This window comes from Manis pentadactyla, chromosome 1, assembly GCF_030020395.1.
Source record: "Manis pentadactyla isolate mManPen7 chromosome 1, mManPen7.hap1, whole genome shotgun sequence".
NCBI lineage: Eukaryota > Metazoa > Chordata > Mammalia > Pholidota > Manidae > Manis > Manis pentadactyla.
In genome coordinates, this window is record NC_080019.1 from 79,069,499 (window position 1) to 79,086,262 (window position 16,764).

A 16,764-nucleotide genomic window follows, 5' to 3' on the forward strand; every position below is an offset into this window, starting at 1 on the left:
TCCTATCTATCCCTGCCCCCCTCTTTTCCCACCTAACGATGTTTTAACTCCTTTTAAGAGTCAAAGAGACCACGTGTATTTAGAATGTTTAATTCCCACCTCCACCCCCACCCACGACTGGCATACAGGCCCAATAAACAATTTTTTGTTGAACTGAACTGAAGGATTCATCGACTTTAAAAAAAAATTATTTACGAAAGTAACACATAATCTACAGACAACAAAGCCTAATATGGAGAAAAGCGAAACGTTACCTTCACTACACACTTTTCTCCACATGTACTCTAACAGACACTTTAAGATTTACTAAGAGAAGAGGTAGGTGAGAGGAGACAAGAAGGGGTTGGAAGGAAATCCGAGAATAGAAGGAAAACTGAGAAAGAAAGAAAGAGAAGGGAGTAAACCAAGTCACTTTGGTATGAATCCTTTCTCTGCTCTGTGACTTTGTGCAAATATAATCTGTGCCTCTTTTTTTAATCTGTAAAATGAGTGTAATAATAGTATCTACCTCATGATTTTTCTGCGGATTAAGGAAGAAAAAATATACAAAACGTTTAAAGTGATGCTTACCACAGAGTAAGCATTCAATAAATATTCTTATATTAACAAATGTATATGTACCTACATAGGGTTTCTTTACATAAATAGGATTATTTTACACAAGCTGTTCTCCGATGTGCTTTCTTTGCCTTCTGAATGAAGCGTGTTGGAAACCACCTTGCCATTAACACACATTGTATCATTGATCTAATCAGCCTGGTGTGGTTTCCAATTCTACAATTACAAATTATGCTATAGACGTCCTTCCACATACCTTTCTGTACACACTATAGAAAACCTCTTTCTTTTTTCTGCCAATAAAGTATGAGAGTGCTTGTTTTTTCCACATCTCTTCAGTTCCTGAATTGAATTCTAAATGTTTGCTACTCTGATTCGCAGTATTATTGTTTTTGTTAATTTTGTTACTGATGTATAATTTTTCCTGTAATTATTTGACATTTTACCACTTTATTCTATGATATGCCCGATATTTAATAGAGTTTTCTATTGGATTGGGATTTTTTTTTCCCCACACTGATTGTTGTGCCTTTTATATATTGTGGCTTGACACTCTCATCTGCTAAATAAGGTACAATTCTTTTACCTAGTGGGCCTCTGGATTTTAAAGTTGCTTTCACGATGTCTCATTTTTAATAAATCTCTTATTGTGCTTTCACTTTTGACGTCTGAACTTTGCATCTTATTTTAGAAAGCCTACTGTACATCAAGGCATCCGAAAGGATTTCTTCCTTGACAGCTGTTTATAGACAGTTGCCAAGAAGTTGAGATTTTCTAGTTATCTCTTTATTATTTCTTGAGACTTGTATTATGGCACTTAAATATCAGCCAGTTTTTGCACGTATTTTACAATTACTTGAAAAATAGGTGTCCTCTTAAGTTGTTGGGTATGGTATTGTATTTTTTTTGTATAGGTCAATTTGTTAATCATGCCGTTACTTCAGCCAATTTTTTTTCTTGCTTATTCTATCAATATTCAGAGGAATATTAAAAATTCCCACTGTAATTATAGATTTATTAATTTCTTATTATTTTGACTTTTTTCTATGTATTTTGTGGCTATGTGATTAGGCAAAAACTAATAGTAGTTATTTTATCCAAGTGAATTAAACCTTTATTGTAATGAAGTGTTATTTCTAGTAAAGATTTTCCTTTGAAGTCAGTTTTGTCTGAAATCAATGCTGTTCTTATAAAGATTTTACCACTATCTATATATCTACGTCATCTATCATCTACATCTATATCTGTATCTCTGTCTCTTTCTGTATCTATCTAGGAAAATAGATATCTTTCCCACATCTGATACTCAGGTCGGGAGTGGTAGATTTCCTCTGTGCTCTTCCCTCTTGCATGGCACGAATTACTTCTCTTTCATGTTACAAGGCGGTAAAACTCATGGGCTCAGATTTTAGTGGTGCTCTTCTGTTAGCTTATCCTTCTTGATGGGCCTGATATCTATCTTTAGTTTTAACACTTATGCAGTAGTGAAAGTAGACACCCAATGTCTCTAGTGAATGCAGAAGTTTCTGTTGGGGGTTTAGTTTCTTGACTGCTGAACTTCTTCCAGGAGGGGCAGAAAAAGTTACTGTAGAGATCCAGTAACTTTTTTTTGCAATGTTATTTTTCAACCTCTACTCCCCAATATTGCATTTGAATCCTAAGATGCTTCTGTTCCATTTTAAACACAAGAATTCTTTTACACCCAGCTTAGGGCTGTATATACCATTGCCACATTCTCTCCATGGATGAATACGGCTGGGTGACTAGGCTTCTGAATGTAGGTTTTAAGCATTTTTCATTTTAATTTCCAGTTTTCCACTTTCTCCTCCCCCATTGGCATCACTAAGTCTTCAATCTTTCTGGGTATCTGTAGAGGCAAATTGGAGCTCCTCATTCTTACATGCCCCTACACATTTTATGATTGTCATGTTTTACAAAATAGTTACCACATCTGCCTCTTTTTTCCTTTTTCCCAAGTTTGTTGACATATTATTTCCCTCTGTACATTATCATCTTTTTGTTGTTCTTGTGTTTTATACAGCTTCTGGGTGTTTTTTTTTTATTGTTTTGTTTTAATCATTTTTGTTTCCATTTTATTATGATATCTGAAGAAAAGTACCATCTTTAATTAGAAAATATCTAGGTATAGTATAAACCATTAGTTGCCTACCCAACATTCAATAACTGCTTTCATGTGGCAAAATAGTGGTTCCCAAATTTTTGTCTGCAAAAGGCAGCAACATATGCGAAGGAGGCCATGGTGTAGTTCAAGAATAAAAGTGATTATATGAACTGCAGTGCAAAAGGGAGCACGACAGAGAGTTGAAAGGTACCCCTGATGATGCAGAGACAATGAACTGTTCACCAAAACTTACATTATCTTTTCTTTGGTATGGAATTGTTGCTAAGAGGTGGCCAGCTAAGATGTGGCCATATGACTGAATTCCAGCCAATAGAATGTAAGAAGAAACAAATGCATTGCTTCTAAGCCAAGGTTCTTAAGAAGTAGGTGACCCTTTACTATACCATTTCCCTCCCGTTGGCTTGATGCTGAAGATGAGACTCCAAGGTATGGCAGAGTTACAAAACAAAAGGATCTTGTGGCCCTGAAACACCATGTGAATAAAAGCTTCCCACAGACGAGAAACTTCCACCCTGATAGTTACATAAGTGATAAACTTCTATTGAGAAAAGCCATTGAAATTTGTTATAGCAGTTATCATTATCCAAACTAATCAATCCTGGAAAGACTGAGCAGGAAACACATGTAAAAGGTCATACACTACACTGACGAGGTTGGGGTTGATCTTGGAGGATGGATTGAAGAATTAAATAATTTTTAAGTATGAAAAAGATTAGGCTCTTGTTTTAGAAAGACCAAATCAGTAGAAATGTGAAGAATGATTTGTATGATAGAAGAAACGAGGACATCATTTTAGTGACAATGCCAGACACAATACAATCTTGAAAAAATAGTGAAATTAGAAAGGAGGAGATGTATTCTAGGAATAGAAAAAGAGGACTAGCTGGTACTTGGTGACCGAATAGATGTTGTGGGGGAGGGGGGAAGGAAGGGAATTATTTTAAGACTGTTTTCATCTTGAGCAATTGGATGGAGGATAGTGCATACGTAGAAAGGGATCACAGAATGAGGTCAGGAGTAGAGTTCAGTTAAATTAGTTGAGTTTGAGATGACTGTGGGACATCAAGGTATAGAGAACTGGTAGATAGTTAAGATAGTCCTAACTACCTTTTGAGAGAACCTGAAATATGTACAGTAATTGAAATTATCAAACAGGTAGACCTGCACCATTGAAACTTTGCAGCATGAGGAATGAGTTGAATATGGAAATGAGAAACACCACCATTTAAAGAGCATGGGCTTTTTATCCTTTGCCTATGGAAAACTGAAAGGAAGGACACAGAGTCATATGCAAAACAGAAGTGTGATTTTTCTGTAACTAAACAAGGAGAGACTTAAAAAAATTAATTTATTATGTATTTTTATTAAGGTATCATTGATTTACAATCTTATGACGGTTTCACATGAGCAACATTGTGGTTACTACATTCACCCATATTATCAAGTACCCCCCCCACACACGCCATTGTAGTCACTGTCCATCAACATAGTGGGAGAGACTTTTAATGAGGAAGTGATCAGTAGTGTCACAAACTGTAGGAAGCACAGGAAGTTGTGGCTGTGGTGGCCAAGTCATGCATGTAGGTTCCCGGATCATTCTTTGGTTTGCACCTAATGACAAGGGAAGAATGCTTGCAAACACCTTCCTGTTAAACACAATGCATAATTTATTGTGCCTTCCACCTCCCCCATCTAGAAGGGAAGGGAGGTTGCTAAACAGAAAATGTATCACACAATCTTATGACACAATCTGAAGCCTGGTAGGTGGATGTTACCAAAGTGGAAAGAAGGTAATACCTCACTGTAGTTTCAGGTTCCTCTAATGACTAGTTCTCATTCTTTTTCAGGCAGGAGAGAGAGAGAGGGAGAGAAATGGGAGAAAGGGGAGAAAGGGGAGAAAGGGGGAGAGAGAGAGAGGACCCTTGCTGAGAAGGACCAAGGTCCTGCGTCGGATTGACCTGGGAGGAGGCACAGGGCTAAGTCTCTGACGTAATCAGTTGTAGCTCTGGTTTATCAGGCACACCCTATGGTGAGCTCTGTTTTAGTTCTTCAATTTGCACAAGTTAAACAACTTTCACTTACCCAAAATCCAAACCAACAAAACCTTGGTGCCTAAAGATTTCTACTTACTTAGCCAATGGACCATCTAAAGAGACAATTATTATTAGGTCTAAAAGAAAAAAAACCCAGAAAGTTTAAGCACAAAAGAGATTTTGAAAAGTACCTTTGTTCTGGCTTTCAGTTAAAGATTCAGTCATTTCCATGGGGTCTAACAATAAAAGGCCACTATCAACTTTAGCAACGGCAATTTCATTGGAATGGTAGGATTGAAAACCGTATTTCAGTGGTTTGCAGAATAAAAGGGAAGGCGATGAAATACAGGCAATGATTATTAAAAGGACTTCAAAAAACACGACTGCTAACCAACTTTACTTTAAAGTAATTAGAAGCAAATACCAAGAGTGCTAACTATCAGATATAATGAAAAATCCAAAAGGAGGTCAGGCTCATTTTACTAAACCTTTGTTAATTTAAAACATAAACTTTCTTGGATGTATTACAAGCAAAAACAAGACAAGAGACACTATAATAAAACTCTAAGAACAATTTCTAGAACCCTTCTAACCAAATAGCTTACAATCAAGTGACCATCAAGTCACCATTGGAATCAATATTGAAAACAAGCAGCAACATACAGCATCCTTGTATCAAGGTTTGGTGAGATGTTAGCTCTGTTTTCAATACAGTTCAGTGCTGGTGATAATTGAACATTTTATCTACATTTTAAAAAGAACACTTTGATCTTTATTTTTCTAGTAATGATGTGATATTAGTCATGTCTTTTTGTAGTACAAGGGAAAAATTGCTTATTATTGATGTTTGGTGGTTTGCAAATTCAGATGGTGCTGATTTCATCAGCAAAGTAATATAATTTACATTCACAACAGAGCAGGACTTGCTTTTGTTTATTTGGTCATGTATTCTGTGAAGAGATAATAGTGAATAAAAAGTGTTCAGAGCCATGTGTGATAACTTGAATATGGTGATACTTAAGGAGTATAATTTGTACTTAGGAGCTTGAGAAACAGATTCCAAAGCATTCCTTCACTGAGCACTGAATTTCTAATTCATTCTTTAGATTTATAGGGTCAATGAAAATTGGATCATTAACAAGGTAGGTTTAATCTGGGTTATGTAGAAGAGAAATTTAAACAATCCAGGATTGATGCTAATAGATTTTTCTAAGCTCATAATTGGAAGAAAAATTTTAGATGGAATTAAATTGCCACTGTTTGTCTTTTTTATCTTTTGAAACATTTCTTGAGGATAAATTTCCAGATGGATTTTAAGTCAAAGTACTTGATTATTTTAATTCTTTTATATATCTTGCTAAACCACTTTCCAAAAGAATTGTACCAAATTTATTTCTGCCTGAATATTTATTTATACTCCTACTCACAGAATACATGAAAAGCAGTACATATCTATTTTTAATGAAAACTGATATGCACAGTGTTTATTAAGCTTTAAATTAGGTGGCTAAAATATAATTTTAATGATACAAAGGTTTTGATAAATGTAATCTATGTATGTAAGTTTTATAATAATGAATTCAATTAAAAACTCTTATGAACATACAAACATAGATACAAAAGTTATGATGATGTGGCAAAGGTTACTACAGGGCAATGATAAAAGCATAAATATTTTGGAAAGGAAGTCGCAAACCATTCTATATGGTTGCATTTGCATAAGAATATTACTTACAATAATCTAAAGAAAAATTAAGATAACAATTTCCCAGTGGTTTGGGTTCTTGTTTCTACTGTCTGAACTGTCTTCAGAATTTATGTAGTGATAGGATGAAAAGCAAGATTATTTGTTATGATTTAAGAATTGATATGTTTAGTGTACAGAAAATGCTCATAAGGGACCTACACAATAATGACATGAGGGAGAAAAATAACAAAGTGCCAAATCTAAGTGATAAAAACAACAAAGTGCCAAATCTAAGCGATGATACTAGGGAAATACATTATTAACCTAGGGTTTTCCTGACACTTCTATGTTTAGATATTCTTAGAAATTTTTGTGTTCAAACAGATGTTAGGCCCTTTGGGTCCATTTATTTTTGAAGATAAGGAAACCAAGGCGCCACAAGGCTAATTTGGCAAAACAAAATATATATATAGAATTAATGTCATATGTATAAATAGCAAACACAGGCTACAGATTAATGTTCAGTGTTTTTTTGAAAGAATATCATATTGCAAAGTAATGATATATAATTTTATAAAGTACACAAAAATATTTTAAAATTATTAAAAACCTTACAATACATTATATAGTGAACACTATAACAATGTTTTTTCACAGTCTTCTTTGTATGTGCAACTGCATTTGTATTATTAGTAAAATTAGACTCATGCAGTTAATACAGTTTAGTACCTTGCTGTCATTTAATACATAGCAATTATTTCCTTCAAAAATCTGTTATTCAAGGGTTGCATAATATTTCATGTAATGATTGCTCCATAATTTATTATTTATTATTATGTATATATAATGCTGTGAACAGTCTCCTATATCAAACATGTGAGCCTTTAGAATATTTTGGGTGGCTTAAAATCCTAGATATGAAATTATTAGGTGCCAGTGCTATTTGTTCTTGTCAACTGTGGAGAAAGTGAAGGTTCCTGTGGCCAGGATTCTCACCTGGCCCTGGTCGACTTGTTCACTACACATATGTGGGCAATACACTGTTACTGACTCTATATACAGAGCTCCACCTAGTGCGCTGGATGATGCGGTGGCACGACTGCAAGGCTGCAGGAGAGCAGAGATGAGACTGGAGTGGTGGCAGCACCGAGGACAGAGACTGACACAGCTGCAGGGCAGAGAGGCCCGGAGGCAGAGATGGGCTTGCTGCATGCAGACTCACTCTGAGTGGATGGGATTCTAGTGTCTGACCTGCCACTGGGGGAGTAAAGTTGGGTATAACCCTTTCACCCCAAGAATGTTCCACTGTCATTTTTTTGGTCACCCTGGATCCATAGTGAACTTGCCCAGTGCTGAAACCTAGTGGCAAGACACCAACAAATACTTGTACAAAATGGGACTCATTCAGATGGAGAACAAATATTCAGGCATTTTGTTTTACATTATTTGGCTGTAGATTGAATATAGAAGGAAATATGCAGGACAACTTCCTGCATTTAGACATTCGTTGGGCAGTAACACCAGCCTCAGGTGAAAGGTTACATGGCATAGCTAGGCAGATAGCACTTGCCTGTACTCAAATTGAAATCATAGGTTTGGCATTTATATTAGATTGTTATTGCTGTTGTAACAAACTGCCACAAATTTAGCAGCTTAAGTAACACAACTTTGTCATCTCACAGTTCTGTAGGTCAGAAGTCTGGGTTGCCTTGTCTGAGTTCTCTGATGTGGGTCTCATAAAGCTGAATCAAGGTTTATTGCCAGCTGGGCTCTTGACAGGAAGCTCTGGACAGAATCCACCTCCAAAGTCATTCAAGTCTTTGGCAGAATCCATTTCCTTGTGGTTGTAGACTGAAATCCTGGTTTCCTTGTTGGTTGTCAGCTAGGGCCTGCCCTTAGCTCTGCACAGGTCCCTGCATCTCAGTGCCAGTAAGTCGAGTGTTTAAATCTTCCTCATGCTTTGGAATCTGTCTGACCTCCATTACTGCTACATCTTTCTTACTGCCTCTTCTGTCTTCTGCCTTTTAGGCCTCATCTGATTATACTGTCCCCACCTGGATCCCCATTTTAAGACCAGTTTATTAGTAATCTTAGTAACTTGCATAGCAGTACCTAGTGTTTGAACAACTAACCAAGAGATGGAAAATGGAGGGAAAAACTCTTTAGCATTCTATCTACTCCAGCATCAATTCGGATAGCTTTGGTCCCCTGCCATGGCATACCAGATATGCTTTTGATTATCCTTCCTGAATATAATCTAATGCTAACAGCAGTGAGATATGTCAGAACCTGGGCTGTCAGCCCTTTTCCTCTACTCACTCTCCCTCATTGAGGGTGTCAGTTATTCCACTGACATGACTGGGTATTGGGGTCCAAACCTTGCCATTACCACTGTTTTATTATGTTTCGTCATGTGTTACAGTTCTTTTACTAGTCCTGATTGCCCCTTAACACTCTGCCAGGAGCTCTCCAGGAGTTCTGCAAGGCTACCTCCCTCTCTGAGGCTAGCCTCTCACAGATCAATCAAGTTAAACTTTACCATCTGTTCTGCCTATAAAAATATACTTTAAGCTTTGAGGTTTGAGGAAAAAACTGCTTGTTTATTTGGTACTTATGCTTGGGTCCATAGATAATAAAAAATACTGGTCTGTTTTAGCTCCAGATGACATCAGTAGGCCTCAGTATGGTGTGCCCTAGAGAGACCTAAATTGGATTAGTTTTTGAAAATTCAGAATCCATTCTTTAGAAAAGTTTGAGGCCTGGCATAACAAGAGAATTGGCTCCTTGAATTTGGGATACAGAGAGATCTCTCAAAATAAGAGCATTATCTCCATTTGTAATTAGAGCTGAGCCATTCTTTGCAAATAATACTTAAAGGACTCTCTCATAAATTGTCTATAATTATTCATTATAGAAGAGATGGATCGTTTTATTTAAAAAAGAGTAGTCGTGAACTGTGACAAAGATAGATTCTGGAAACATGCTTCAGTTATCTCCTACCCTTTCTCCACTCTTGGAAAACAAAAAAAAAAACCCCACCTGTGTTAGTTCTCTCTGAGCCAGGGGAGCCTGGGGTTTCAGTAAGACCAACACCCGTTGCAAATGTTACTCATTTTTCCTGGCAAAGGGAGACCTGGGCATTCCTAATGCTCCCCTCCCAGTGTGGTTTCACATTCACCTTTGTCTTCTGTTTCCATTCTTTCTGTCTTCCTCCCCATGCCACCCTCTCATAACTTTTCTTTCTCATTATTTTTTGTCTGTTAAAATTTCTGAGAGATTTTTCTCAGTTGATCTTTCACACCCTAAGTTAATTTAAAACTTTTGCTCTTCTATTTTCAATTCCTGCCCCGCTACCAAATGCCCTTTCTTATAGTTTCCTATTCTTGTTTTGTAGATTGCTTTTTATGTTTCTGAGGTTATTAATTATGGAGTTTGGGAGGTTTTACTTGCTATTTTTTTTTCAGCATTATCTCTGTTTTGTTCTATGTTTTGCTTTTCTTTCTGTTTATCTCTCTTATCTGAGGTCTTCCTTAAGTGCCTGGTGATTTTTAGATAGCCCATTTATATATATATGCCAGAGGCAGTAGCATAGCACTTTGCAGCAGCAGGCTTCACTGTGTGGTGAATGGGTAGAAAGCTGCAATTTTTTTCAGGTACCCCCAAAATCTGGAGGGTTTTTGTCTTTGACTCTTCAGTTTCTCTGGGGAACAACTTTCCAACCATCTGCACATTGTGAAACTCTTATGTTTCTTGCATCCCAGATAAGAGAAACTAATTAGAAAAACCAATTTATTTCTAAAAGAGACTTAGAGGGAAGAAAGAATGAGAATGAAGGAGAAAGGTGAATTTGACTATCCTATTAGGAGAGGTACCCAGGTTTATCCTATTCACTAAAAAACAGAAATAACCATTGCAAGCAGGGTGGACTCACCAACAGTCCAGGTTTTCTAGTCCAGAGGGTAGTGCCCTCTTTTCTTCAGGCAACAATTAAACATAGCTAAAAAACAACTTCATGTAGGTTCTGATCATTGAAACCAGAGCCCACAGGGCCAACCAGAAAACATACCTTCATCCTGAGTAGCCCTTCTGATTAAAATCCTCTGTTTCCTATGACAGGTAAGTGTCTCCAGTAAGAGATTTTATCAGCCATTTTCAGGTCCAGGGTTATTTAAAAGTGGAAACAGTCATAGAATCTCTCTCCAACCTCTGGCTAGCATAGCAGGATGTCTAGAGAGCCATTACTTCACAGCACCTTCACTCTGTCCTGAATACTCCAACAGATCTTTTGTCTGAGTGACAGGAAAACCTGCTTCTCTTCCCACTTTAAAAGGACTGTCTTAGAGGCCAGTGATTGAAGACAAAGCTAATTGGAGAATGAGAGAGATACTACCCAAATTTGTAGATTTGTGAAAGGGCAACAATAAAGCTTTAACTTCTATTTTGTCTTTTTCTACAACTGCTACTGTTATTATAACTACTTCTCCTACTAACAAGTTGATTTCAGAGGACCTGTCTTAATTACATATAATGAAATCAGAAGTATAATTTTTCACGCTATTGGGAATTAGAGTTATGGGTTCTTAATCTAGAGGAAAACTCTAATGAAATTAAAATGAGTTTTTTTAAAAAAATTGGAAAACTGAAAAGTGAAGACTTTGAGAGTGTTTATGTTTCACACAAATTTTAGCAGGTCTATATGAGATGAATCCTGGTTTGTTAGAATAATTTTTTTTGAGGGTTAATTAAAATATAGCTGACTCTTTGTCCTTTATGTGCTTAATGACAGAATAGCATAGATTATGTTTTACCAGAAGTCAGGAATTTAAAAAAATGCCCAAACAACCATTTTGGGAGGTGTCTTGCCAGTGGGTTTTAGCCCCGGGCATGTTCACTATGGATTCAGTGAGACTGAAAAATGACAATGGGATGTTCTTGGGGTGAAAGGGTTTATACCCAACTTTCAATCACCAGATTGGTGGCAGGTCAATCACTAGAATCCCATCCACTCAGAGCAAGTCTGCATGAGGCAAGCTGGTCTCTGCCTCTGGGCCTCTCTGCCCCTGCAGCCATCTCAGTCTGACCTCTACTCTCCTGCAACTCTGCAGCTGGGCCATCGTGTAGCCCAGAGCACCAGGTGGAGCTCTTTATATAGAGTCAGTAACAACGTATTGCCCATATGTGTGTAGTGAGCTAGCTGACCAGGGCCAGGTGAGAATCCTGGCCATAGCAACCTTCAGTTTATGCACAGGAAGATATGCCTAAAAGTCCTCCACAATTCAACTAAGTCAAAGGTGCTTATGTTTATCTTAACTACTTCATATTAAGTCTGGAAAGGATACGTTTAAGCAGCAAGGCTATAAGCTCTTCTCCCTCTTTAGTCTCTCGGCCTCTGGAAAAGAAAGTGGCCTGGTCAAATCTCTTTATAAATACTCTAATGACCGATCTTCTGACAATCAAACTAATGACATTTTCTAGGAGAGATTTTATGTATTCCATGCTTACACTAGGATTGAGTTGGCTTGTTTGGGATTTTAAAGGTACACCAATCTAGAATCTGTGCATGGGGCATGGCCCCTTGGAAAACATCAAATGAGCTGCATAACTGTCTGGATATAAAACACAGATGTTTCATAACCAAAACAACTCCCTTCCATTAAGAAATATAGCTGTGTGATATGTTAGCATCTGTCATATTAATTTGGACTCAAGGGTGTTCTGAAGCAACAAGAAATTATTCAGGCAGTTGTGTTAATATGTCTGGACCTCTTCCTGCTTCTCCTTTGTGTGGTGACTAGACTACTTGTATCCTGAAAAGTTCTAGTAAAGCTTGTTAGGGGATGAGACCTTTTAGTTGTATGAGTTGAATTTCATATTCAGGTCCTTATGTTATCTTACTATAATTAGTAACAATATTTGTATAGCTTAAATGAACAGAGTCTGTCATCTAACTACACACATTTGAATTTTTACCTCCTATAAGGAACAGTTCAGTAAATTAATTTAGGTTGGACAAGTGTTTTGAGCAAAATCTTAAATCCTAGGCAGATCTTTACTAATAGCACTTGCAACAAAACAACCCAGGAGTCTGCCCTGTCCCCCTCTGGCTGGCTGTGGTCCTGAGGACCCCAGACTTAAGTCTGGGACTTCTCCTTCTGCCTTAAGAATGCTGAGCAAGGAAGCCCACTGAGGATGAAAAGTGACATTTAGGGAATGAGGGAAGCTTTCCTAAGGAGGCCGGGTCCCCCTGACTGGGATGATTGAACAAACTATTTCTGAGTTAATCTGGACAGTAAGGGTCTCTGTAAGGGAGAGTTCACTAACTGGCCCCTGCGGGAAAGGCCAAAGCTCTTTTCCTGACAGCCTCAGGGTCTCTGTTCAAATTCAAAGGGTTTATAGCAATCTGAATTATTTGGGGGCTTAACTGCATTTGGCATTGTGGCAATTGTTAATAAAAAATTGGAGAAATGGTACCAGGACTGACATGATGCACTGTACTAAGGATAATGAAGATAACAAAGACAAGAAATATCTTTTGCAGGTGGGCTTTAATTTCTTACTTTTACTTTCTTACTATTACCTATCAGAAGAGGACCACGTCATATTACCAGTTTGTCCCTTGTCCTTTGGAAATATCAACAAATTATTGACATATCAGTTAGCCCCCCTATATGACAGTGATCCAATAACACTATCTGTTGGAGTAGACAAAATTGGGCACTTAAAATGTGTTTTTTTAAACATATTTTTAAAAGCAGTTAAACACTTTGAAAAACGATATTGAGATATGACTGACCTACAAAAAGCTGAATATATTTAATGTATACAACTGGATGCATTTGCACATATGTATACATCTGTGAAACCATCACCACAATCACTGCCATAAACATATCCATCACCTCCAGAAGTTTCCTTTCTTTTTTTGTTTACCATTATTGTTATTTTTTGATAACACAACACAAGATCTAATCCCTTAGCGATTTTTAAAGTATTCAACACAATATTTTTAACTATAAGCACTGTACCGTACAACAGTTTTCTGGGACTTACTCATCTTGCATAGCTGAAACTTGTTCTCTTTGACTAATACCTCCCCATTTCCCCTTCTTCCCAGCCCCTGGCAACCATCATTCTATTCTCTGCTTCCATGACTTTGAGTAAGTTAGATTTCTCTTTTAAATGGTGTCACGTAGTATTTATCCACCTACGTCTGACTCGTTTCACTTACCATGATGTCCTCCAGGTTCATCCATATTGTTGCTAATGGCAGAAATTCCTTCTTTTTAAGGCTGAATAATTTTCCATTGCATGTATATACCACATTATATAACAGACATTTAAGTTGTTCCCAGGTCTTGGTTATTGTGAATAGTGCTGCATTGAGCATAGGGGTGCAGATGTATCTTCAAGACCCTGATTTCAATTCCTTTGGCTGTATCCCTGGAAAAAGGATCATGGGATCATACGGTAGTTCTATTTTTAGTTTTTTGAGGAGCATCCATACTGTTTTCCATAGCAGCTGTGCCAATTTACATGTCCATCAACAGTATACAAGGGTTCCCTTTTCTTCACATCCTTGCCAACACTTGCTGTCATTTGCTTTTTGATAATAGCCATCATAGCTGGTGTGAAGTGATAGCTCATTGTGGTTTTGGTTTGCATTTTTCCCTGAAGGTAAGTGATACTGAACATCTTTTGCATGCCTGTTGGCCATTTGCCTGTCTTCTTTGGAGAAATGTCTATTAGGTTCCTCTTTTTAATTGGAGTTTCTTTTTTTTCTATTGAGTTGTATGACTTCTTTATACATTTTAATTTTAACCCCTTATTAGACATACATTTTGGAAATATTTTTCCCATTCTGTAGGTTGCCTTTTGTTGATGGTTTCTTTTGCCATGCAGAGGCTTTTTAATTCGATGTGGTCCCACTGATATGTGTTTGCTTTTGTTTCCTGTGCTTTGGATGTCATATCCAAGAAATCATTGCTAAGACCAAGCTCAAGGAGATTTTTCCCTTGTTTTCTTCTAAGAATTTTTATGGCTTCAGCACTTGTGTTTAACTCTTCAATTAATTTTGAGTTTACTTTTGGGTATGGTGTAAGATAAGAGTGCAACTTCATTCTTTTGCATCTGGCTGTACAGTTTTCCCAACATCATTTATTGAAGAGAATATCCCATCCCTTGGTTCTAGAGTCCATGGCCAAGCCTAAAATATCTTAATATATTTTAAAGTCCTTAAAATTCACATTTTAATATTGCCCAAGCCCACATTATATTCTATCATGTGTTATAATCATCTCTATGTTCTAAAATTCTACAAACACATTTTATGTACATTTCTACTGAGGTAAAAACTTCTTTGAAAAAAATCAAACTTGTTATTTGTAAGTTGAAAACTCCTAGCCCATTTTTTTAGCTACTTAAAATGTCATTCTTACTTCACAAGAAATATGCTTCTTTTTATTGAAGTGTAGTTGATATAAAATGTTTCAGATGTACCGCACCATGATTAAAAAGTTATATACATCATCAAATGCTCACCACAGTAAGTATACTTACCACTGTCTCCCTACAAAGTTAGTACAATATTATTATTTATTATAAAACCTTTGCTGTACTTTTCATCCCTTACTTATTTATTTTATAACTAGTTCCTGATAAAGTTAAAACCAAGTAAGGAAAATTATTTTTATTAAAAGTCTTTGAAATATTAGAAATTAATGCTACCTGGTGAAATGAAAGGTAACTTAGCTAATATTTGCCCTACATATTTTTTAAAATTTTGTATTTTTTCCCTACAGATTTAAAAACTATTACACTAGATTGGTTATCATAAGTCTATCATTTTAAATAGGTTTAGTAGCTGGCAACTTCTCACAGATGTTCCTTGGTAAATCCTGAACCATTTATCATTTTCAGAGTGTTCCTTGGCTAACAAGGAATCTAACAGAGAGGTTTTCTCTGTGGAGCACTGGAAGAGCTGAGAACATTCAAGGATATTTGAGTACTGATGCTGGTCACTTCCACTACCCTAGATATGGCCTTGTATACAATTAGGTCCAAAAATTAAGAGAGCTTGATGTAAAGAGTTTCTTAAATATAAATACCTAGCTTACTGAAGTAAATTCTTTCTCACTGACAATGTAAGCTCAAGTGCAAAAGGTAGTGGCAGAGTATGAAGACTTCTTTTTTTTTTTAATGTTTTATTAAGGTATCATTGATATACACTCTTATGAAGGTTTCACATGAAAAAGCAATGTGGTCACTACATTTACCCATATTATCAAGTCCCCACACATACCCCAATGCAGTCACTGTCCATCAGTGTAGTAAGATGCCACAGATTCACTATTTGCCTTCTCTGTGCTACACTGTTGTATGAAACCTTCTTAACTCTGCCATGATCCTTTATGAAAGTAGAGCCTTAATGCTGGGAACCAGAGCTAGTGAAAAGACATGAAAAGACATTAAAATACATGTGTCTGTATTACTTGGAAATGTCTTTTTAATTTCTAAATGTTTTTTCTAGCTTTTTGCTTTAGTTTTCCTTTTCTGCCTAATTTTCAGTGTAATATTAGTTTTATAAGATGTTTGTCCAACAATTCTTTTTGTTACTACTTGGTGAATACTTCATATGTGCCTCAGAACGATATTTGTTCTTCATTTGTTGCAAATAGGCAGCGGTTCTCAAAGGGTGGTCGGAATGATTTCCTGTATCACTAAGGTCTTATTTGCCTTTTTAACTTTCTCATATGACTGTTCAGTGGAAATTTCCAGAGGCTTCTGATATATGGAAGCTAGTGGAATGTGAGCTTGTTTTTTTATGTTTTAACAATTTCTCAGTTTTAATTTCTAATTCTGGTTAATATCAAGTGATAAAAGCCACATAAACAAAAGCTTTTGGGCTCTTCAATCAATCTTCCTTCTGCTGTTACATTTTCAGCGTCCTTAAATACCTGCCCTCAGGGCAGACATTTAATACCTATGTTCTAAGTATCTATATCCACTCTAGATTTTATAGTGACATTAAGTGGGAGAGACAGGTGCAGTGTGCTTTCTGCATCTTACCTGGATCTGGAATCTTTGGTTCTTTTTTTAAAAAATTCTCCTATTCTTGACTCTATAGCATCTTCACTGATGAACAGTGATTGCAATGATAATATAGGTGAATGTTGAAACCACAATGTTGCTCATGTGAAACCTTCACAAGATTATATATCAATGATACCTTAATAAAAAATTTCTCCTATTTTTTATATTATAGTACATGTATGTTCATAGATATATGAATGTTGTGAATTGTTCATCATGTGATGTATTTAATCAGGATTAAAGTTCACAGATAT

At 36.5% G+C, this 16,764-nt stretch overlaps 1 protein-coding gene across 1 annotated transcript in view; it reads right to left on the reverse strand.

Annotated features, from left to right (window-relative positions):
- Positions 1-4,050: 4,050 nt before the first annotated feature.
- PLSCR5 (phospholipid scramblase family member 5) overlaps positions 4,051-16,764 on the reverse strand; it is a 54,589-nt gene continuing 41,875 nt past the window's right edge. The window contains exon 9 of the mRNA XM_036896398.2: positions 4,051-4,312. The gene's annotated coding sequence lies outside the window, so the exon portion shown is untranslated. The remainder of the gene's footprint in view (positions 4,313-16,764) is intronic.